A 24,917-nucleotide genomic window follows, 5' to 3' on the forward strand; every position below is an offset into this window, starting at 1 on the left:
GTAGGAGGAAAGCCGAAAAATATTTTCGCAAACATCCTACAGTTCATAACTTTAACAATGTAAAAATTACTAGTGCCAAGGCACGGCCTACATACAAGCAAAGCAAGCGCCAATCTTGGAGAAATTATGTATCAAAAATTAATTCACGCACGCCCATGTCTAAGGTGTGGAATAGACAAAGCGAATAAAAGGCAAAGGCTCAAAATCTGCTGTTCACCATCTTAAAGATGGTGACAAATTGGTAACTGATAAAGCTGATATTGCAAATAGAATTGGCAAAACTCTTGCCAAAAATTCTTCCTCGGCAAATTATATCCCTCAATGTCAGAGATACCAGAAACAATAGGAGAAGAGAAAAGTTAATTTTGATTCCGATGAGTGAGTGAGTTAATACTTAACGTCACATCGGCAATATCTCAGCCATATCGTGACGAGAACATTCAACAATGAAAAAGAGCATATATAAATCATAAAAACCCGTCAACGAAGGACAGTAAAACAACTAGAATATCACAACTTCAATTAAAACTAGCATGGAAAGTTAAAACTAATAGCACTATTTAGACAATACAATATAAAAACAGACTATAGATCGCCAACAACAGAAGGTAGATCACCACACTAGGAACCATGGGGACTTACAGTACCTTTGCTACCTAAATGGTCCCTAGTTCGATTTACACCATCCCTTCAGCTGCTGGCAATTGTATGAAAACTTAGCCGAAATTAAAAGAACATGAATGCTACGATTAAAATCCTGGTAGATTTAAATTTACTGTGAATGTTTGTGGACTTACGTACCCTCTCAGAAGGACACTAATTTTACAATACTTCAACCCCCTTTGAGGGTACAGCCACCAACGATTCAAGTTACTAATTCAAACTACCAATCATTAAAATGCATCTATTTACACAACATAAGTTTCAAAATTCTACCAAAAAATCAATTTCTTTTAAAAAACCAATGATTGAATGACAACTAACAGTGCTAAAAAGGTCCTTGATAGTTTTGACATTGAAAAATTTATCCCTTGTGATGGAGAATTCAACACAGTCACGCAAGATGTGCTTGACTGTGACTCTCTCATCACAAGGGATACAAAACGGAGGATTCTCACCTGTCAACAGGTATGCATGTGTATATCTTGTATGGCCAATACGACATCGTCGCATGATTACCTCCTCAAATCTGGACTGACAACCCAAGTATGTATAACCAATGTAGGGTTTTATTTCATGTAGTTTATTTATACCTACTTGGGTGTCCCACTTCTTCTGCATCAGATCACGAGTGTAAGCTCTAATGCTAGCTTTGTAGTCAGAATAAGGAATACGAAGTGGTTGCACAGATTTGTTGAGTGATGCCTTGGCAGCAAGATCGGCCATTGCGTTACCGGAAATGCCAACGTGGCTGGGTAACCAACAGAAGACGATGTCGTATTGGCCAGTAGCAAGATCATTATATAATTCAATAATTTGTATTAAAAGTGGATGTTTACAAGAAAGATTTTTAATAGCCTGAAGGCAAGAAAGAGAGTCGGAATAGATTATATATTGTTTATGTTTATGGCGTCTTTGAATATATTTGAGAGCTGTTAATATGGCGTTAGCCTCAGCGGTAAAAATAGAACTGTTGTCTGGTAATCTAGAAGATATTGTTCTGGATCCAATGACAGTGGCACAAGCTACTGCGCCACCGTCCTTGGACCCATCTGTAAATAAGGATTTATAACTGCTATATTTATGTTTCAATTCACTATATTCTTGTTTATACTGTAATTCATTAGTGTCAGATTTTTTAAATGTGGTCAGTGTTAGGTCCACTTGGGGCCTAACCAACTGCCAAGGAGGAGAAGAGAGAAGACGGGAAGGAGCTATATTTTCCAGCACAATGCCGGCAGCAGCAAGAAATGGTTTAATTCTGTGTCCTAGAGGTGGAACAACAGAAGATTTTTTATTGTATAAATCCTCGTAAAGGGGATTGAAAACACAGTTATAGGCAGGGTTAGATTCATTAGAGTATAATTTAGTAATGTATTGTAAAGCTAACTTAATACGGCGCTGCTCAAGAGATGGTTCATCAGCCTCAATGTTGAGACTGTCAATAGGTGAAGTTCTGAAGGAACCAAGACAAAGTCTTAGACCTTGGTGATGGACAGAATCTAATAGTTTCAGGTTGCTTTCACAGGCTCCACCATATACGATTGAGCCATAATCAAGTTTTGAGCGGATGAGTGATCTATACAAGTGAAGGAGGGTAGTCTGATCCCCTCCCCACTTTGAATTAGAAACAACCTTTAATAAATCGAGTGCCTTCAAGCATTTGGTTTTAAGGGATTTAATATGGGGCAAAAAGGTCAAATGTGAATCAAAAACAAGTCCCAAGAACTTAGCCTCCTTGACAACCTTGATAGGGTTGCCACTTAGAAATAGTTCTGGGTCTTTATGAGGTTTATATTTACGGCAGAAATGTATACAATTGGTTTTTGATTTAGAAAATTTGAAGCCATTTTCAAGACACCATTTATCTATTTTGTTCAAACACAGCTGCAGTTGCCGTTCAATAGTATGCATATTTTTCCCTCGACAAGAAATATTAAAATCATCCACAAATAACGATCCATCAATTGAATCGTTTAAAACTTTTGATAAACTATTTATCTTTATACTAAAAAGTGTGACCGACAAAATACTGCCTTGTGGAACACCCTGATCCTGATTGTAATGATCAGACAGGGTAGAACCCACGCGGACTTGAAATTGTCTGTTATTTAAAAAATTGCCTATGAATTCAGGCAAACGACCTCGCAAACCGAAATCATGTAAATCTCTCAAAATGCCATATTTCCAGGTTGTGTCATATGCCTTCTCGAGATCAAAAAAGATAGACACAGCGTGTTGTTTATTAATCAGCGCGTTTTTAACAAATGATTCTAAACGCACTAAGTGATCGACAGTACTTCTGTTTTTACGGAAACCACATTGGATATCTGTTATGAGGTTATTTGTTTCCAAGTACCAAACAAGTCGATTATTTATCATGCGTTCCATGGTCTTACAAATACAGCTAGTTAATGAAATCGGACGATAATTTGATGGATCCGTATGATCACGTCCAGGTTTAGGTATTGGTACTACTATGGCTTCACGCCATGAAGAAGGAAATTTCCCGGAAGTCCAAATATCATCAAAAATTGTTAAGAGCGTCTCTAAACAGGATTCTGGTAAGTGCTTCAGGAGTTGATAATGTATGTTATCAGCTCCCGTAGCAGTATCATGAGCTTGTTCAAGAGCAGTATGGAGCTCATGAATAGAAAAAGTTTCATTATAATCTTTCCCATTATCTGAGCTGAAATTAATATTTCTCATTTCTTGTTGTTCTTGATACTGCTGGAATTTAGGTAAATAATTAGAAGAGGAAGAGTGTTTAGCGAGTATTTCGCCCAGTTTATTTGCGATATCTGATTTATCAGTAAGTAACTGATCTCCATGTTTAAGATGATGGACACTAGATTTAGTACCTTTACCTTTAATTTTTTGGACCATGTTCCATACCTTGGACATGGGTGTCCGAGAATTTATTTTAGATACATAATTTTGCCAAGATTGGCGTTTGTTCTGTTTAAAAGTACGCCGTGCTTTAGCATTTAAAATTTTAAATTTATTTAAATTATGTACCATTGGATGGCGACGGAAATATCGTTCAGCCTTTTTCCTTGCCTTCCTAGCTTGCTTGCAGTTGTCATTGAACCATGGTTTGCGTATATGAGGAACAGCAGAGGACTTAGGGATACATTCATCAGATATTATATTTAATTCTTCAGAGAAACATTTCATGGGATCAGGACTGTCCATGAAAATTGCAGGTTTTAATTTGGTAAGACACAGGGTTTCATATAAAAGCCAGTCAGCTTTTTTGAAATTCCATCGTGATGACGGGGAACATCAGATGGTGACACAGGTTTCAGAATTGTAGGAAAGTGGTCACTTCCACAGAGGTCATCGTGAACTGACCATGTGAATTCACTCAACATAGTTGAATCTGCAAGAGACAGATCTAGGGATGAATAAGTACCTGTACCAGGATGCAGGTATGTTACTGAATCATCATTAAAGATGCACAGGTCATTGTCAGCTATGAAATCCTCAATCATTCTGCCTTTATGATTTATACTTGAACTTCCCCATAAAGGATTATGTCCATTGAAATCGCCCATGATGATAAAGGGCTTTGGAAGCTGGTCACACAAGTTTTGAAGATCAGGCTTCTGAATATTGGAAGACGGGGGAAGGTACACGGAACAGAGTGTGAAGGTAATGTGTAGTGTGAGACGGACTGCTACAGCTTGCAAGTTAGTGTTAAGAGGAACAGGACTGTGAATGACGTCCCGTCGGACAAGAACAGATGCGCCACCGGTAGCTTTATCGCCCGGTGGTGAAAAAGAATGAAAAGGACTATAACGTCTTATATCACACTTATCTGTATGTTTAAGGTATGTCTCTTGTAAACAAACTGCTGATGGATGTTGATCTTGTGCTAATAACTGGAGTTCATGGAAATTATGCTGAAGTCCTCTGCAGTTCCACTGAATGATATGATTTGAGCTACTCATGGCGGTTCAATGGGAGATCGAGATCGAGATGGAGTTCCACTCGCCAGGTTAGGCAATGTAGGAGTGGTTTCCATCTGAAGAAGTTCAAAGCTGTTATGAACCTCAGTAGGTTTGATGGATGGTGGAACCTCCAAGTGTTGGAGGGACCTGTGTTTCTTCTTTGATTGTTTTTTAATTTTTCCTGTATGCGCAGTGCACAGAACTGTATCATTGTCCTTTTGAACATTGGATGACGAAGCTTTTGACTGATGGACTTCTGTCTGAGAGGCTGATGTTGATGTTTGTGAATCACTGTGATTAAGAAGATCAGAGTCCTCAAGGGTAAGATGTCCTTTAACCCATGAAATGTCGGTTTGACATGATACTGAAACTTTAGTTGAAGTTGGGGTCGAGACTGCGGCTGAATATGTTCTGGCTGAACAGGGAGACTGTGATGACACTAGTTTTTTGGCTTCATTATAGGACACATTGTTAGTACACTTGTATTTAAGAATTTGGGCTTCATGTACGAAACGGGGACATGATTTTGAGGAAGCAAGATGGTCACCACTGCAGTTAGCACACTTCAGAGACTCATTCGTGCACACTGAACTCTCATGAGCTCCACTGCATCGAGAACATGTAACATTGAGATGACAGTTCTTGGCTCCATGACCGAACTTTTGGCAGTTATAACATCGGAGTGGGTTTGGGACATATACGTCCACTCCGATATTGAAGTATCCAGCTTTAACACATGTAGGGAGTTTGGAAAGAGAAAACGTAAAAAGATAAGTGTGGGTCTTAATGATAGAATCATTTTGTTTTCTAGTGAAACGTTTCACAGCCGTGACCCCTTGATGTTTCATTTCAGTGACAATCTCGTCTTCACTCATGTCGGACAGACAACGAGCGCGATCACGGACGATTCCACGACAGGAATTCAGTGTTTTGTGTACAGTAACCACCACTGGAAGATTGGCAAATTGTTTGATGGATAAAAGGTTCACAGATTGCTGCTTTCTAGAACATTCACCAAGCAAAGATCCAGAACGGAGGCGAGTAACATTGTTAACCTCACCACAACATCCATTAATAGCCTTAGAAATGGCGAACGGGTTCAATTTTAAGGGAGTATGGTCCGCAGCTTCAATTACAATAAATCGAGCCCATGAATCTACAGTAGAGTTGTGGTCATCATCTGAGGAACTTGCATCTGAGTGACGTCTCTTGGAACCAGCGAGTTTTTGAGACATAGTGAAAAGGATTGGTTCGGCACCCCTGCTCCCCACCCGCCATGGAGCGTCAACAAGGACGGTGTCAATAAGCACCGGGTATCCAAGGTGCTGACACCAGGGATACAGGGGTGTTATACTCCGGAGAATATGACTTGAATAGCTGTATTTTGTCAACCAATTTGATGCCAGACTGGTCCGGACCTTGACAAGAAATTGAAGACATACATTATTCAGTGGTCAACATCACCAGATTGGCCCATGAGCCACCGCCTTCTGGCATAAGACTCTAGGCAGTATAATATAAACTATAATTTATGCAATAGATTTCAAAAGTGCCAATACCCAATAACAAATACAATGTGCAAAAATAGTCACCATGCACAGGGCTTGGCGTGACCAGCCGATTGATAGAACCGGGCCCGTTCTACCACCCGTCTAGGTGAAGTCAGGGCCAAAGTGGTGTGTTAGGCAATAGGAACACGGTTCCAGGCCCCTATTGCCCTCAACCACCAGGATCCCCTCCTCCACCGACACAGGGCCGCAACCCACGGCCAACAGGTTGGTGGACCAAATATACCCCCGGGTCCACAACGGGGGTGTGGGCGAGCTCTTGGCGTTACCCAGCACCCACCACGAGGAGGTGGCTCGCCACGGGTGCCCTTTGATTCCGATAACGGTGAAGACTGTAATGAAGTGTTTTCAATGCATGAGCTCCACACTGCTCTGAACCAAGCCCATGATACTGCAGCGGGTGATAACACTATTCATTATCAGCTACTGAAACATTTGCCGGAATCATGGCTGGAGACGCTTTTAGATATATTTGACAAAATATGGACGTCTGGGAATTTTCCTCCGTTATGGCGTAATGCAGTTATCGTGCCAATACCCAAACCTGGCCGGGATTACACGGATCCATCAAATTACAGACCGATTTCTTTAACTAGCTGCGTCTGTAAACCCATGAAACGAATGGTAAATAACAGATACTAGATACACTCATGAATATTTACTTAAAGGTGAGAATCCTCCGTTTTGTATCCCTTGTGATGAAGGAATCACGGTCAAGCATGTCCTCCTTGACAGTATTGATTTTGTCATCACAACGGATAAATATTTTAATGTCAAAACAATGAGGGATCTTTGTAATGTTAATCATTTAATCATTGAATTTTAAAGGAAATATAATTATTACATACATTTTTTACTAATATGTTCTGTAAATAGAAAGTTCGCATTTTAAACATGGTAGTATGAATTAGCAACTGCGATTGTTAGTGGCTGTATCCTCAAAGGGGGTTAAACTATCGTAAAATTATTGTCCCCCTGAGAGGGTACGTAAGTTCCCAAACCTTCAAAGTCAAATTCAGCTTACCAATTTTTTAAACGCAGTGTTTTTGTCATTTTAATTTGGCTACATTTCCCTAAAATCGCCAGCAGCTGAGGGGATGGTGGAATTCCAACTAGGGTCCTTGCAGGTAGCAAAGGTACTGCAAGTCCCCATGGTCCCTAGTATGGTGATCTACCTTCAGTTGTTGGTGATCTAAAGCCTGTTTTTATACTGTTTTGTCCAGAAAGTGATATTAGTTTTAACTTTCCACGCTAGTTTTAAATTGTAACTGTGATATTCTAGTTGTTTTACTGTCCTTTGACGACAGGTTTATTTATGAAATACATATCTTCCATTTCAGTGTTACATGTTCTCGTCACGATATGGCTGAAATATTGCCGATGTGACGTTAAATATTAACTCACTCACTCACTCACTTGAACTTCTTGATTCTTTACACCACCAAGGTTTAAGACTTTGTCTTGGATCTTTCCGAACTTCATCTGTTGACAGTATTTACTTTGAAGCCCATGAACCACCTCTTACACAACGTCGTACAAATCTATCCTTACACTACATTACTAAATTATACTCTAATGAATCTAATTCTGCATATAATTGTGTGTTCAATCCACTATATGAAGATTTGTATGACAGGAAGTCTTCTCTTGTTCCACCTCTCGGGCACAGAAATTAAACCCTTTCTTTCTTCGGTCGGCATTGAGCTGGAAAACATAGCTCCCTCCCGTCTCCTTTCTTCTCCTCCTTGGCAGTTGGTTAGACCACAGTGAGTGAGTGAGTGAGTTGAGTTTTACGCCGCACTCAGCAATATTCCAGTAAGAAACAGTAAGATTGATCAGGTGTATTTTCAATCGTAAGCATTACTACAATGAACGAGTGATTGAGTGGGAGAGTGAGTTCAGTTTTACACAGCAATATCCCAGCTATATGGCGGCGGTCTGTAAATAATCGAGTCTGGACCAGACAATCCAGTGATCAACAACATGAGCATCGATCTGCGCAATTGGGAACCGATGACATGTGTCAACCAAGTCAGCGAGCCTGACCACCCGATCCCGTTAGTCGCCTCTTACGACAAGCTGAGTCGCCTTCTATGGCAAGCATGGGTTGCTGAAGGCCTATTCTACCCCGGGACCTTCACGGGTTGGTTAGACCACAAGTCGACCTAACATTAAGTTATTTTGAAAAATCAGAAACAAATGAAATACAATATAAACAATAATACAATCAATTGAAAACTAAATATAGTAATTACAAACCCTTATTTACAGATGGATCCAAGTGGCACTGTCATTGGATCCAGAACAATATCTTCTAGATTACGAGATGACAGTTCTATTTTTACAGCTGAAGCTAACGTCATATTAACAGCTCTTAAATATATTCAAAGGCACCCTAAATGCAAACAGTACATAATCTATTCCGACTCTCTTTATTGCCTTCAGGCTATTAAAATATTTCTTTCAACATCCACTTTTAATTGAAATTAGTGAATTGTATAATTATATTGCTACTGGCCAATATGACATCGTCTTTTGTTGGTTACCCAGCCACGTAGGCATTTCCGGTAACGCAATGGCCGATCTTGCTGCCAAGGCAGCACTCAACAAATCTGTGACTTCTTATTCCATACACTGATTACAAAGCTAGCATTAGAGCGTACATCCGTGATCTGATGCAGAAGAAGTGGGACACCCAAGTAGGTATAAATAAATTACATGAAATAAAACCGTATGCTGGTTACACCTACTTGTGGTGTCAGTCCAGATTTGAAGAAGTTATTTTAAGACGATGTCAAATTGGCCATACGAAATATACTCATTGATACCGCTTAAACGGTGAGGATCTTCCATTTTGTATCCCTTGTGATAAGAGAACCACGGTCAAGAATATCCTGCTTGACTGTGTTGATTTCTCCATCACAAGGGATAAGTATTTTACAGTTAATGCAATGAAGGATCTTTTTACTAGCGTTAATTCATATTTAATTATTGGTTTTTTAAAAGAGATTGATTTTTTGGTTGAATTTTGAAAACTTGTGTAAATAGATGTATTTTAATCATTGGAAGTTTGGATTAGTAACTTGCATTATTGGTGGCTGTACCCCCAAAGGGCGTTGAAGTATTGTAAAATTATTGTACTCCTGAGAGGGTATGTAAGTCCAAAAGCATTCACAGTCAATTTAAACTTTCCACAGTTCTTAGTCGTAGTATATGTGTATTTTTAATTTTTGGCTAGATGTCTCTAAACTGCTTACAGCTGAAGGGATGATGTAAATCCAACTAGGGTCCTTGCAGGTAGCAAAGGCACTGTAAGTCCCCATGGTCCCTAGCATGGTGATCCATAGCAATCCATGTTGGCAATCTATAGCCTGATTTTATGTTGTATTGTCCTAATAGTGATATTATTTTTAACTTTCCACGCTAGTTTTAATTGAAATTGTGATATTCTAGTTGTTTTACTGTTCTTTGTTGACAGGTTTTTATACCATACATATATTTCATTTCAGAATTAAATGTTCTCGTCACGATATGGCTGAAATATTGCCGATGTGACGTTAAATATTAACTCACTCAGTCTGTGATAGCCAGTCATACCAAAGAATCTCATGAGTTCTCTCACTTATTTCCTGATGTGCCTGGTCGAACTGATGCTGTTAGCCATGCATGTAATACAACACCTTCATCAGATGAATCCATTGAAACCTGAAATTCTGCGGAAATACATGCTGGACAATGACATTATTGAACCCAGTGACAGTCCGTGGAGTTCACCATGTGTTCTTGTGCCGAAGAGTGGAGGTGGTTGGCGTTGCTGTGCTGACATGAAAGCTGTCAATGCACTCTGACGAACTGATTCGTATCCTATTCCGATAGTGGACGATTGCATTGATCGCATTGGTCAAGCTAAGTATATAAGTAAGTAAGTTTGACATACTTTGGGGATTCTGGCAGATTCCACTTACAGACGGTGCAAAGAAAATATCGGCATTTTCTACACTAAATAGACTGTATCAATACAAGGTGATGCCGTTTGATTTGAAGAATGCTCCAGCGACGTTCCAGAGACTTGTCAACAATGTCACATCAAGAGTTGATCGTGTCGAGGCTTATATGAATGATGTCATGCATTATGACATGGAGTGGGATGACCATCTGAAAAGGACTCGTGCTTTCTTCAAAGTTGACTGTGAATCTCGCCAAGTGTGAATTCGGGAAGGTACAAGTGGAATTTTTAGGGCATGTTGTAGGGCACGGCCAGGTACAACTAGTTCATGCTAAAGTTGAGGCATTTGTATATTTTCCAGTACCTCAATCTCCTCTGAGATTTTATTATCATCGAGTGTGAGGGAAATATGATCTTCTATAGTGTTTAGCTTCTCTTCAGCAAGAATTCTAATTTCATCGTGTTTCTTTGCTTTACGCTTCAATTTGCGGGATATAAATTTAAACACCTGCCCAGCTGTCCATACCACTATAGCTGTTAATTCAAGTCCTTATACCACCGGTATAGCCAAGATGGTTGCCAACAACCCTACTCCAACTGCTCTTAATCCCGTGCTAGTTGTCTTTAGGGTGGTATCAGCACCATCTATGTAGTTTAAACTCTATTGTATTGCTTTATGCAACGATGCCCGAATATCGCGCTCATGTTCTAGCTAACGTTTCATTTCACATATCTGTTTAAGTCGAAACCCCTCCACACTCCCCTTATATTTCCTTCTTCATCTATGGCTGGGTATAACCCCATTCCGTGTGTCTATAATATATTTTATAAATTATTTTAAAATTATTTGTCATTTAATTTTTGATTGATATAGTTAAGGCTTATCAGGTTTAGATTATCATACAGGATACTTGGACACCCAACAATGGTAGTCTGTGGATATAAGGCACACTTACTTACTTACAAGAAAAATATCATTAAATTGAAGTTTTGTAAAATCAGCAGTTTCAGGACCTGGCCTTGTATCTGATCTGTAGTCATCACAGCCTACAAGCCAGACTTACTTACAGTTTCAGGACCAGGTCTTGTATCTATAGTCATCACAGCCTATAGGCCAGACTTACTTACAGTTTCAGGACCAGGTCTTGTATTTGTAGTCATCACAGCCTATAAGCCAGACTTACTTACAGTTTCAGGACCAGGCCTTGTATCTGTAGTCATCACAACCTATAGTGAGTGAGTTAATATTTAACGTCAAATCGGCAATATCTCAGCCATATCGTGACGAGAACATTCAACAATGAAAAAGAGCATATATACATCATAAAAACCCGTCAACGAAGGACAGTAAAACACTAAAATATCACAATTTCAATTAAAACTAGCATGGAAAGTTAAAAATAATAGCACTATTTAGACAATACAATATAAAAAAACAGACTATAGATCGCCAACAACAGAAGGTAGATCACCACACTAGGAACCATGGGGACTTACAGTACCTTTGCTACCTACATGGACTCTAGTTGGATTTACACCATCACTTCAGCTGCTGCCAATTGTACGAAAAGTTAGCCGAAATCACAATACTTCAACCCCCTTTAAGGGTACAGACACCAACAATTCAAGTTACTAATCCAAACTACCAATCATTAAAATACATCTATTTACACAACATAACATTCAAAATTCCATCAAAAAATCAATCTCTTTTAAAAAATCAATAATTAAATATGAATTAACGCTAGTAAAAATATCCTTCATTGTTTTAACTGTAAAATACTTATCCCTTGTGATGGAGAATTCAACACAGTCAAGCAGGATATGCTTGACCGTGGTTCTCTCATCACAAAGGATACAAAATGGAAGATCCTCACCTTTCAAAAGGTGCACATGAGTATATTTCGTATGGCCAATACGACATCGTCTTAAAATAACTTCTTCAAATCTGGACTGACAACCCAAGTAAGTCTAACCAATATACGGTTTTATTTCATGTAATTTATTTATACCTACTTGGGTATCCCACTTCTACTGCATCAGATCATGGATGTAAGTTCCAATGCTAGCTTTATAATCAGAGTATGGAATAAGAAGTGGTGTCACAGATTTGTTGAGTGCTGCCTTGGCAGCAAGATCGGCCATTGCGTTACCGGAAATGCCTACGTGGCTGGGTAACCAACAAAAGACGATGTCATATTGGCCAGTGGCAAGATTATTCTTAATCCAAGAGGTGGAACAAGAGGAGATTTTTTATTGTATAAATCCTCATACAGAGGATTGAAGACACAGGTATATGCAGGGTTTGACTCATTTGAATATAGTTTTGTTACATACTTTAAAGTTAATTTTATACGTCGCTGCTCAAGAGATGGTTCGTCAGCCTCGACATACTGGCTGTCAACAGGTGAAATTCTGAAGGAGCCAGGACAAAGTCTTAGACCTTGATGATGGACTGAATCTAATAGTTTTAAGTTGCTTTTGCAGGCTCCACCATAGACAATGGAGCCATAGTCAAGTTTTGAACGCACGAGAGATCGATAAAGATGGAGAAGGGTAGCTTGATCCCCTCCCCATTTTGAATTTGAAACCACTTTCAACAAGTCAAGTGCTTTCAGGCATTTAGTTTTAAGTGACTTAATATGTGGTAAATACGTTAAATGTGAATCAAAGATAAGACCCAAGAACTTGGCTTCCTTCACAACTTTAATGGCCGTCCCATCTAGAGATAGTTCAGGGTCTTTATGTGGTTTGTATTTTCGACAAAAATGTATACAGTTAGTTTTCGATTTAGAAAATTTAAAGACGTTTTCAAGACACCATTTATTAATCTTGTTTAAACACAACTGCAATTGCCGTTCAATGGTATGCATATTTTAACCACGACAAGAAATATTAAAATCATCCACAAATAACGATCCATCAATTGAATCGTTTAAAACTTTAGATAAACTGTTGATCTTGATGCTAAAAAGAGTGACAGACAAAATACTGCCTTGTGGAACATCCTGATCCTGATTGTAATGATCAGACAGGGCAGAACCCACTCGGACCTGGAATTGTCTGTTATTTAAAAACTTGTCTATAAATTCAGGCAAACGACCTCGCAAACCGAAGTCATGTAAATCTCGTAAAATGCCATATTTCCAAGTTGTGTCATATGCTTTTTCAAGATCAAAAAAGATAAACACAGCGTGCTGTTTGTTAATTAATGCGTTTTTTACAAATGATTCCAAACGAACTAAGTGATCGACTGTACTTCTGTTTTTCCTGAAACCACACTGTATATCTGTGATAAGGTTATTAGTTTCCAAATACCAAACAAGTCGATTATTTATCATGCGTTCCATGGTCTTGCAAACACAGCTTGTCAATGAAATCGGACGATAATTGGATGGATCCGTATGATCACGTCCAGGTTTAGGTATGGGTACCACTATAGCATCACGCCATGAAGAAGGAAATTTTCCGGAAGTCCAAATATCATCAAATATATACAAGAGCGTCTCTAAACAGGATTCTGGTAAGTGCTTCAGGAGTTGATAATGTATGTTATCAGCTCCTGTAGCAGTGTCGTGAGCTTGATCAAGAGCAGTATGGAGTTCAGGAATAGAAAAAAGTTTCCTTATAATCTTCCCCATTATCAGAATTGAATTAAAACTTTTCTTTTCTTGTTGTTTTTGATATTGCTGGAATTTAGGTAAATAGTTGGCAGAGGAAGAGTGCTTAGCAAGGGTTGCACCCAGTTTATTTGCGCTATCAGATTTATCCGTAAGTAACTGATCTCCATGTTTAAGATGATGTACAGTAGATTTAGTACCTTTACCTTTAATTTTCTGCACCATGTTCCATACCTTGGACATGGGTGTCAGAGCATTTATTTTGGATACATAACTTTGCCAAGATTGGCGTTTGTTCTGTTTAAAAGTACGCCTCACTTTAGCATTTAGAATTTTAAATTTATTTAAATTATGTACCATAGGATGGCGACGGAAATAATGTTCTGCTTTTTTCCTTCCTTCCTAGCTTGTCTGCACTCATCGTTGAACCATGGTTTTCTTATGTGTGGAACTACAGAGGACTTTGGTATACACTCATCAGCTATGGAATTCAGTTCATCAGTAAAGCATTTAATAGTTTCGGGAACGTCAATAAAACGCCAAGGTTGAAGTTTTTCAGGACACAGTGTTTCATATAAAGCCCAGTTAGCCTTTTTAAAATTTCGCCTTGATGATGGAGGAACATCGGATGGAGTTACAGCTTTTAATACAGTAGGAAAATGGTCACTTCCACACAGGTCATCGTGGGCTGACCATTCGCATTCATTTAGTAGTTCGGAATTTGTCAATGACAAGTCGAGAGCAGAATAGGTCCCTGTACCAGGGTGTAAATATGTGCTTGAACAATCATTATAAATACATAAATCATTATCAGAACAAAAATCCTCCAATAACTTACCTTTAGTGTTTGTAGCTACACTACCCCAGAGTGGGTTGTGCCCATTTAAATCTCCCATTATAATACACGGCTTCCGGAGCTGGTCATATAGAGCTTGAAGATTTGTTTTGGCAAACGTCGAAGACGGCGAAAGATAAAGAGAGCATAGCGTAAACGCTACATGTAAAGTAACTCTCACTGCAACAGCCTGCATATTATTATTAAGTGAAACATAGCTTTGAATAACGTTTTGTCTGACTAGATCGGATGACCCGCCAGTGGCCCTATCACCCGGAGGTGAAAAACAATGATATGCATTAAATAGACGAAGGTCAAATGTATCTGTTTGTTTTAAATATGTCTCCTGGAGACATATCGCTGAAGGTGTAAAATCTTGGACTAATAGCTGTAATTCATGTGAATTAGTCCTCAATCCTCTGTAGTTCCACTGTATAATATTATTGGAATAAACTATCTTTTGGGGGGATCTATTGGGGATCTACCCCGCACTCTTTTGGAGGGCGACAAGCTATGTGCCCTGGAATGGACGTTTTCAGAAACGTCCATGTCTTCAAGAGACCCGTATTTATTGTACAGTTGAATTTGGTTCTGTGACCCTTTAGGAGGTCTGCCACTTTGTTGTTTTGAAGCATCAGGCCTTGGCTTCGGTTTACTTTTCACAGTTTGTTGACTATCAGCTGTCGATTGAGACTTTGAGTGTGTCTGAGATGCTGATTTGTGATCAGAAGACGACTTTGAGGTACTAGGAAGTGATTCCTCAGTCTGAGATGATATGGCAGGGTACAAAAGCTGTGGAGAATCACAATTTACCCAAGTCAAGGTAGTTTGGCAGCCTGTGGATGATTTTATTATTTTAGGGGTAGACTCCAATGAAGTTTTTGCTACTGTAGCATAACTTTCTGGAAGATCAGACCTCTTTACCATTTTTTTTGCCTCGGAAAAGGAGATATTTTAAGGAAAATTTATTCTGTTTATCTCCATTTGCTCTTTCCAAACAGGACACTGTTTTGAAAATGAGGAGTGGTCGCCTGAGCAGTTGGTGCATTTTTTGACGTTACTGTCACAATCTTCTGTTGTGTGTGTCTTTTCACTGCAGTGAGCACACACACAACAGACAATGTGCAAGTATTGACACCGTGGCCGAACTTTTGGCATTTGAAACACCAAAGGGGATTCGGAATGTACTTTTCCACACTGATATTACAGTATCCAGCTTTAAGTGATGGTAGAGCAGTAGGTGATGAGAAAGAAAACAGATAGGTATTAGTTTGAATAGTTGTGTTGTTTTTACGGGTTGTGAAACGTTTGACATATAATACACCCTGATCTTTCATTTCGGAAGCGATCTCAAGTTCTGACATATCTCCCAGTAAGCGGTCTCGATCACGTACGACTCCCTTGCTCGTGTTCAGTGTTTTGTGGGCCGTGACAGTAACCGGAGTGCCAACGAAAGTGTCAGTGTTCAAAAGGTTCGTTGACTGTTGCCTTTTGGCGCACTCGATCAACAGTGCACCAGAACGTAATTTTCTAATGTTCTTTACATCACCGGCAATGCCTTGGATACCTTTAGACACCGCAAAAGGGTTTCACTTTAAAGGTGCATTATCTTTGGTCTCAATGACAATAAAACGTGACCAGTAGTCAATGTGTTTAGACGGTCTGAGGTCATCAACAGGGTCATTTTCAAGAGGACGTTTGCTCTTTTTAGTGGGTGTTTCGTAAGCAATGGTGAGTTATTTAGGTTTCATCATCCGAGCTCCCCCCCACCACGGAGTATCACAAGGACAATGCTAAAGCAAGCAGGCCTCCAGCTTGCAGCACCAAGGATACCCGGATGATATACTCCAGCAGAAGAATTATGAATAATTAATCCAACAGATTGGCCCATGAGCCATCGCCTTCTGGGCATACATAAGACTTTAGAAAAATAAAACCAAGACCAAAATTACATCAATTTCAAATCATACTTGTACAATGATAAATATATATAGATTCCATGCACAGGGCTTGGCATGACCAGCCGATTGGTCGAACCGGGCCCATTCGACCACCCGTCTAGGCGAAATCAGGGCCAAAGTGGTGCGTTGAGCAACAGGAACACGGTTGCAAGCTCCTATTGCCCTCAACCACCAGGATCCCTACCTCCGCCGACACGGGCCGCAACCCAGGGCAAACGGGTTGGTGGACCAAATATCCCCCCGGGTCCACTACGGGGGTGTCGGCGAGCTCTTAGCGTTACCCAGCACCCACCACGAGGAGGTGGCTCGCCACGGGTGCCATCACAGCCTATAAGCCAGACTTACTTACAGTTTCAGGACCAGGCCTTGTAAAACAAACCGGTTCCTGTCCAGACTCTTTTCTCCGGAAAATCGTTTTAAAAAATACGTTGACTATCATCTTCTGTCAATACCCTTCTAGGGCTTAGAATTATGCTTCGCCAATCAATTTAATTTTTCCTGGTCGTCTGTGACAAAAACCTTATCAGGCTGACCAAACACAGGTAAGTGTGTTGTTCAGGAGAATACATGACCTGACTATTCAGACTAATGACCACCTGTCAATACAAACTGCAGCATTTACTATGTGTGTCTAGATGTACGTATAAGTATATACATGCACACTTCAAAACATACACACTGCAATGATAAAGAAGAGGTACATTGATAGCTCTGTATACAGAGGAGAAAGCACTACAAGCTCGCTCTTCTCCACATACAGTATGGTTCAAAATTATTGAGAATAGCTAAAGCATTTCATATTATTAAACGAGAACAAATCAGATAAAATTGAATGTATTTTGAAAGTGAACTGACCTTTTCATGTTGTGTAGGAAACAATTTAATATTTTATCAAGTCTCCTTGAGCTTCACGGCACAGTCTAAGACGGGTAGGCATACTTCCTATCACAGAGGTTAGTGTCTCGTGAGTTATTCTCTCCCAGTATCGGACCACTTCTCTCTTCATGTCTTCAATTTTTGTCAACCCCTTTTGATTCACACATTCCTTCATCATCCCCCAAATGTTCTCACTGGGATTTAAGTCAGGACTATATGCAGGAAATGGTAATGCAGTCACATTTTTCTCCTGATACCACTGCTTGGCATGTTTTGCGGTGTGTTTAGGATCATTATCTTGCTGCAAAATCCAGTCATTTCCATAAAACACATGTGCACTTGGAAGGAAAAACTTACCTAATATGTTAGTGTAGCGTTGACTTGTCAGATTTCCCTCAAACACACACAGCGGGGTCGTTCCTAATAAGGATATCGCTCCCCATACATGAAACTTTGGGCTGTATTTAGGTCGTCGATACAACGGTGCTGACGCAGACTTTGTCCATATTTTCACATTATTGGGATATACCCATATTGAGCTTTCATCAGTAAAAATCACATTTTCCCAGTCAAAGTTTTCATGTGCCAAACACCACTCAACACGCCTGTCTTTATGTTCTTGTTTCATGAGAGGAGAAAGAATTCCAGTCTTTTTCTCCCATCCAAGATCAATCAAATTTCTTCTAACTGTAGATTTTGATACAACTGTTGATCCCCTTTCTGTCATTTCATACCTGATGTTGGAGATGCTTGCCCTTTGCTTTTTAGACGCTAAAATTCCCAGCAGGACGCGATCTGAAAAGTCCAATTTTCTGGGTCTCCCTGCTCCTTTCTGGTGCCCAAAATCCTTTCCCTCTTTAAAATTCTTCCTAATCCTATACACAGTAGAAAGAGGAGTTCCTGTTCTCTCTGCCAATGTATTTACATCATCAATTCCTTGATTACACAACTCAAAAATCAACCTTCTTTTATCTTCAGCAGACATTGTTGACAGTGCTGAGGAAAATGACGTCTGATACAAATTCAGGGGAGGTAACTCTAATTGTACTATACTCAGTAGGCCAAGATGAGTTACCGCCCTTATACCATTACTTAGTTTTAAGTATCAGTGAATCAGTTGAGGTGTTAGAATAGCTCAAAGTAAGAAGAAAAATTCTCAATAATTATGAACCAGACTATATTTACACTGAATTTCTGTTGATTTATTGAAGTGAACAATAAGAGTGATAAGGGTGTTGTTCGACGTTTGTGTTACAGACCCTGCTATTAGAAATCAGAAACCAGGCATGTGACCAACTTACCTTTGCTACACATGCAGTGTTAATTCTGAGGACATGTGACCAGCTAACCTTCGCTACACATGCAGTGTTAATTCTGAGGACATGTGGCCAGCTTACCTTCGCTACCATGCAGTGTTTATTCTGAGGACATGTGACCAGCTAACCTTCGCTACACATGCAGTGTTAATTCTGAGGACATGTGACCAGCTTACCTTTGCTACACATGCAGTGTAGAATCTGAAGACAAATGACTAACTTACCTCTCTTCACGTGCAATGCTGCTACCACCTTCCAGTCCGGCTTCACGCTATCTGTACTACAAGGTAGACCGGTCCAGCTTGTCTCTCGGAGAATGCCTTCATCCGGGTCGTGGCGCGAGTATAATCAACATAGAAAGTTGCATGCGTGCCAGCGGAATTGATTATCTTCTTGCAAACGCAGGCATTACAACTACCGCAAGTCTAGTGTACTTTATGTATGATGTTCGCCTCTGTTATCACGTGACTGCACAAGTAAAACCTGACAACAGGTAAATCTATGCAGTGTGTGCCGCCGTTTAAGAAACATGACATTGCGGGTATTAGGTAAGACGCATAAAGTAGGCCGACATCATCAGGTAGTACTTACGATGCCGACGTTTAATGAATAACTTGTGATTATGCACATTAATGCAGCAATTAATTCCGTTTTGAAGGAATGACTTCAGGTCGTTTTGCTTACGGTCACATATATGATAATAATGATAATATGATTATATCACATATATGATAATAATGGCGATACAGCGCTGTGACTGTAAGGACGGGGCATGCTGGAATTCAAACTGGTCACACCTCTAGATGCAAATCGAGTTGTCATTTAAAGTGAAAGGATACACGAAATTATCACAATGCAATGAGAAACAAAATGGAATTTTGTCAGTTGGTAACATCAAGGCTTGAAAATATACACCCTGTTTCTTACAATGAATGTATTACCCTCTATTTAAGTACTGAAATGTTATGTCATTACGAGACCTTTGTTTGCCGAGCTAATCAGTCCAGAGTTAGTTACCCTCACTGATTATAAGTGTTTTTATTGGTGCCACTTGACTTCGCCTCAAAGAAAAAACAAAACTGCCAAAAGTGTGTAAAAATCCAAAACCAGGGATAGGAAACAGTAAGATTGATCAGGTGTATTTTCAATCGTAAGCATTACTACAATGAACGAGTGATTGAGTGGGAGAGTGAGTTCAGTTTTACACAGCAATATCCCAGCTATATGGCGGCGGTCTGTAAATAATCGAGTCTGGACCAGACAATCCAGTGATCAACAACATAGCATCGATCTGCGCAACCTGGAACCGATGACATGTGTCAACCAAATCAGCGAGCCTGACCACCCGATCCCGTTAGTCGCCTCTTACGACAAGCATAGTCACCTGTTATGGCAAGCATGGTTTGCTGAAGGCCTATTCTACTCCGGGACCTTCATAATACTCCCCCAAACTGCAAATAATCCATGGTAAGATTTGTCGCAACTGTTATGTGACTAGCCACTTGCAGTCTGTTTAGGACGGTCCTGATAATGGAGTGCTATTCCAGTACAAAAGGCAGCACAATTGTCTGTACTTCCCCAGTATCTTATAGAATGTAACAAGTGCACTGAAAAAGATACGTTTCTTGCATATACATATTTTTTTAACACAAACTTTGTCAGCTTTAAAAAAACCCAAAAAACTACAAACCAACAACACTGAAATTGGTCCAAACTTATTAACTCGTATCGATCAATCGCGGTGTTTCACGATTTGTTTATGTGGGTATAAAAATAACTAAATTGCAACCTTTTCCTAATATCGCCACCCTTCTACATATATTGCAAATCAGCAGAATGTATTACTTCATCAATTGCATACGCAACTTGCATGTATGTTCTTATTTAAGTTGGGTTGGGTAACTTCCCATCGGGTGTCTATATGAGAATATGAAACTCTTCATTAATCCTGAAATTGGACACACTCTGGGGACACACTGACTGAATGTTAGACATTTATGTCATCAATTCACATTTCCCAATCAAATTCATGCAGTTTTCATAAGCTCTTGGGGTAAATTGTTTCGTTTACTGGTTTATATAAACTTGAAATCAAGACAGCTGTTGTGCAAAATGAAAGCTGCACGATCTCACAATCTACTGTCATTTTATTTTGTTTCCTGCTTTGTCTAGTTTCCGAGCTCCAACTCCAAGTTTTCATAGATGATTCTGTCAAAATCGTTTGGTGTCGGTGGACCTTATTTTGTTGGAGACGCTAGTTGTAACCCTTGTTAGATGGTATGAACCTACATGTTATTTGTCATTACTTCATGGTCAATTATTGAATGTATAGCAGCTGAAATTAGCGGTGATACCACTTAGATTACCCGGCAAAGGTGACAATTTGGCATTTCCTGTGTCTGGATCGATCAAAGGATTAAGTGATTGCACGGTGATTAATTAATTACTTATATGCGGATTTATCAGAAGGTAGTGGTTAGGTATATAGATTTACTAATCTCTACTGAATAATCTGTCATATCTGTGTAAAAACAAGACCCTTCTTTCTAAGGATTAACCACCAATACATGGATCGATTATTCATGATTGGCTAACTAAATTACTTCGTTTTAAGAATGACGACCATTATGCAGTTAGCTGCCGGGTGTAACATATGTCATACTTGGGATTACACTTTCTTGGTAAAGTACAAGTTATAGTTCTTTTTCTGGTTGAGTCCCATCCGGGATTCGAACCCGCACCCTCAGAATCCCGGATGAACTCAACTAGAAATGTATTAGAATCTGTACTGTACCAAGAAAGTGTAATCCCAAATATGACATATGTTACATTTGATCATTTTCCAAATGGCATTGTAAATAAGTAAGTGTGTAGGAGTGTATGTCTGTCTGCCCCCCCCCCCCTGTCTGCCCCCCCCCATCCCCACCCCCCTCTGCCCCTGCCTGTCTGTTTCTCTGTCTCCCTGACTGCCTGTCTGCCTGTGTGTCTGTGTCTCATTGTGCATGTCCGTGCGTTGATGGGGAATTAGGAATGGGTATATGCACATAAATCTTAGATCTTTACATCTTACAAGTTGCATATTCCACCACAAAGGATATGTATTTTACAGTTAAAACAAAGAAGGATCTTTTTACCAGCGTCAGTTCTCATGTAATTATCGTTTTTTTAAAAGAAATTGATTTTTTGGTTGAATTTTGAGCAATATGTTTCTGTAAATAGATGTGTTTTAATAATTGGTAGTTTAGATTTGTAACTAGAATTGTTAGTGGTTGTACCCTCAAAGGGGGCTGAAGTATTGTACATCTGAATGACTACACATTTACAATGGTTACATCTATAAGTGTACAACTATATTTAACTTTAATAGATGGCTGACATTCCTTACACTTAAATGACATACAAAACGTGAAAACTTGTTGCGATTTGGTTACAAGAATACAAGCAATTTCACAAGAAAGAAGTGTTATTTGTAGAAAATGTGTAAAAAAGTAGAGGTGATATGCAAAAATGAAAAAAAAAATCTTTGACTATCCAAACAAAAACTATTTCGAGCTCAGTCCTCCAAACACAATGTTTTACCTATCAGTTCTATAGACTGTGTTGCAGCATTTGTAACCGACACATTTGGTCACATGTTTTTTAAGCTGTAGACTTAGTTGCAGCGCATGACCTTGATAGACGTGGTTGCAGTGTATGCCCTTTATATATTTAACTACAGTGTATGTACTATATAGACTTCGTTGTAGCGCATGTCTTTTGTCGAATTGCTTGCAGCGTTTGTCTGTGTAGATTCGGTTGCAGTGTTTGTCCTATATAGACTTGCAGTGTTTGTCCTATATTAACTTGGTTGCAGTGTTTGTCCTGGATCGATTTGGTTGAAGCGATTGCCTATATAGACTTGGTTGGTCTTTTAGAGACCTAGTGGCCCTGTTTGTCCGAACATAGACTTGGGTGCAGAGTTTGTCCTTCATAGACCTTATTACAGCATTCGTCCTATGTAGATTTGGTTGCAGTGTTTGTCCTGCATAGACTTGTTTACAGTGTTTGTTCTATATAGAATTTATTTCAAGATCACATGCCAATGCTAGTATCTCCTTAACATGATATCTTTCCATTAGTTTTGATTGTGTGAAATGATTTTGTATGTTGACAAAACAAGTAATGTTGGTTTTAACTTTCTGTGAATGATGCCCTGTTTGGGTAAGTGAAGTGTACACACAGTGGGTACCCGATATGGATTAATCCTCCAGGTAAAATGACTAAAGCCACAGTCTGTGTATTCATGTATTCTTTGCAAACGTTGCCGAGTTGCAAGCAAACAGAAAAACACCAGTAACGCTGCTTCAGAATATTGAGGTGAAATGGGCATGAACGCGCACGCGCATCAATCACTGGAAATGCTTTGTACATTATCACAGAAGCAGGATTAGAACGATATACTTACATTTGTAAGGCGGTATGCAAACACATACATGTGGGAGCATATCATAATATCAAATCTGGTACAAAAGTGTGACCGCATCATGTTGATGTTTATGTTGCGTGTTATCGGCCTTCTAACAGTGTCCAAGACCGTCCACTCAGTGAGCGACCTTCAGTAACATAACAACGTCAAGACCAAGAGATTGTGAGCCACCAAGTGCAGGGTCGCTTCCGTAGATTGACAGAAAGAACGCGCCAGACCATCGGGACTCAGAACAGACCCATCAGTGCCGATACATTGCGCGGAAGAAACCTCTGCTGTCACAGGCCATATCGTAGTCCTGCCCTCCTCACCGCTCATCACTGCCCAGGCCTACTGCAATTGGCAACTCAGCATCGCAATGGGCGTTACCGACAATGGAGAACTGTGCATTTCTCATGAAAGTGGATATTGTGTTTCGACAGTCGATGGCAGAGGGAGATTATGGTGAAGGCGTGAAGATCTGTTTTCCAGTATGTATATTAGTAAAAGAGAGTCGTGGGGGTGGTCAAAGCATCATAGTATGGGGTGCAATCGATCTAAAGCGAACAGCATTCCCGAATTTCAATCCAGGTATTGGAAATAAATTGAAAGCTACTTACAATCCCCAAACCCTATATTGTACCAAATTTCGAACGTTACTGAAATCACATCTCCCAGCAAAGCTGCTCGTGCTCACACTGCCAGTGAAACAGTGGACTCCCTAAGACAACATGGCATCCAAACCCTACAATAACCTTCATGAAGTCGGATCTTGTGTGCAAATGGTGGCCACCGAAATATGGTCTTACCTATAGTCCGTCAACTTACCCTCTGGTACGCGTTTTCTTACGATATTGCAAAAACGTTGCTCTGTTCATATGGCAGTTGTATCATGTAGCCTAACAAGATATTGATTTAAGTAATTATATAACGATTATTAAACGTTTTGCCTTCAAACCTGCCATACAATAATCGTCAAACTGTGTATGGTTTTACGAGGGGGTAACGCACGTGATGGAAGAGGCAACACCACTGTAAAATATGTGTCAGCGTAAAGTGTACATGCAAGGGGTTTTACTTTAGCGCACTCACCGGTCGTCATCATGCAGACAGAAGATTTGAGGTGAAAATGATGTTGTCCAAAGATGCGGGTCGAATCACCCAAAAGAGAAAAAGATCTTAGCTTATTTCAATATATTTCAATATATTTATTTCACCAAAGGAACAATCAGTGCCAACAAAATCTTCAGAACTTTGTAAAGAGTTAGCTCCCATAGCACTTTTCCAGAGTCTGTTAATGACATTGACATTAGGGCCGTCGAAAAACATGGACGGCTTCCAAAAAGGGTGTCTAACCCAATGATTGTGGATTTGAATTGAGGCAGTGACACAGACATAGAACATTTTATATCTGGCTGTTCATGGTCAGATGGAGTATAGTGACATTCATTAATCATGAATTCACATGCTTTATCCCGGGTCTCCTAAACATTCACTGTGTACCTATTTTATATGAAATTGTGATGATTATACAGTCTCTTTTTTCTTGCAGACAAAGATATGTAAACAAGATGCACGTTTGTCACACCACGTTCTTGGCTGTTCCATCATATCAGTTTACTCCCTTGTATAACTACTTCCAATCTTCACATTTTTCTATGATGGCTTGACAGAAAGAACCACTATTAATTGACATGAAACTGAGACTTTTAAACCTTAGGTAGTTTATAAGATATAC

At 39.6% G+C, this 24,917-nt stretch overlaps 1 protein-coding gene across 6 annotated transcripts in view; it reads right to left on the minus strand.

The window, feature by feature from the left end:
* LOC137280706 (ankyrin repeat domain-containing protein 7-like) overlaps positions 1-24,917 on the minus strand; it is a 160,196-nt gene that overhangs the window by 58,896 nt on the left and 76,383 nt on the right. For 2 of the 6 annotated variants that reach the window (XM_067811926.1, XM_067811925.1), the window contains exon 1: positions 18,960-19,053. The exons of 1 other annotated variant lie outside the window; for it this stretch is intronic. The gene's annotated coding sequence lies outside the window, so the exon portion shown is untranslated. Of the gene's footprint in view, positions 1-18,959; positions 19,179-24,917 lie in introns of those variants that run through there. 3 more of the 6 variants (XM_067811924.1, XM_067811927.1, XM_067811930.1) reach the window with 3 other exon arrangements.

The sequence above is a fragment of the Haliotis asinina genome, chromosome 4, assembly GCF_037392515.1.
Source record: "Haliotis asinina isolate JCU_RB_2024 chromosome 4, JCU_Hal_asi_v2, whole genome shotgun sequence".
In the NCBI taxonomy this organism is placed as follows: Eukaryota; Metazoa; Mollusca; class Gastropoda; order Lepetellida; family Haliotidae; genus Haliotis; species Haliotis asinina.